We start from the raw sequence: 1,173 nt of genomic DNA on the forward strand, positions 1-1,173 counted from the left end.
TCTCTCTCTCTCTCTCTCTCTCTCTCTCTCTCTCTCTCTCTCTCTTTCTTCTTTCTTTCTTTCTTTCTCTCTCTTTTATATAGTCTCCCTGAATCTTTTATTGGAGGCAGCAGCCCTTTCTCTTTGCCTGCCCCCAGCTCAGCCTGTCCTTGCACAGCAGGGGCTCCCAGCACCTATGGGCCAAAACTTCCTGCACTAGTTCCAAACCCTGGGAAGAATTTCTCACATGGCTTGGGCAAAATCTGTATTGCCTTCTAACATTAAGAACAATTAAATCAAACATAAATTCTACCCTGTGATTACCTTCCTACCTGTAGGAAGCAGGCAGCTTTTACTATCTGGATCTCTGCCTCAGAGCTGCCATCTTCTCTCTTTTCACAGCAGGGGAAATCCTATCCTGTGAACTGAACCTGCCTCTGTACTTCTCTGTTTCAGATTCTGGTGTGCTGGAGCAACAAGACTCTGCTCTACTCAACTGAGAAAGTAATTCTCTGACTCCTAAATGTGATCCATTCGAGAATCTTACATTAATAGAGAATTCTTACCTACCAAATTGGGCATCATCTGTAGTATGTAGTTTTAGAAGCATGCTTGGTCTTTTGTGGGAGCTCTCACTGAGCACCCAGCTATGCTCCAAGACAAGCTGCTACCATGGTGCAGTCTCAACTGGCCCAGTAGTTGCCAACTGGTGTTTTCTTTTTTCTTTTCTTTTCTTTTCTTTTCTTTTCTTTTCTTTTCTTTTCTTTTCTTTTCTTTCTTTCTTTCTTTATTTCTTTTTTTTGTATTTATTTATTTATTTTAACTTATTATTTTATTTTATTAGATATTTTCTTTATTTACATTTCAAATGCTATCCCGAAAGTTTCCTATACCCTCCCCCCGCCCCTGCTCCCCTACACACCCACTCCCACTTCTTGGCCCTGGCATCCCCCTATGCTGGGTCATATAAAGTTTGCAATACCAAGGGGCCTCTCTTCCCAATGATGGTCAACTAGGCCATCTTCTGCTACATATGCAGCTAGAGACAGGAGATCTGGGGGTACTGGTTAGTTCATATTGTTGTTCCACCTATAGGGTTGCAGCCCCCTTCAGCTAATTGGGTACTTTCTCTAGCTCCCCACTGGGGGCCCTGTGTTCCATCCAATGGCTAACTGTGAGCATCCACTTCTGTGT

Source organism: Mus pahari, chromosome 5 (assembly GCF_900095145.1).
Source record: "Mus pahari chromosome 5, PAHARI_EIJ_v1.1, whole genome shotgun sequence".
NCBI lineage: Eukaryota > Metazoa > Chordata > Mammalia > Rodentia > Muridae > Mus > Mus pahari.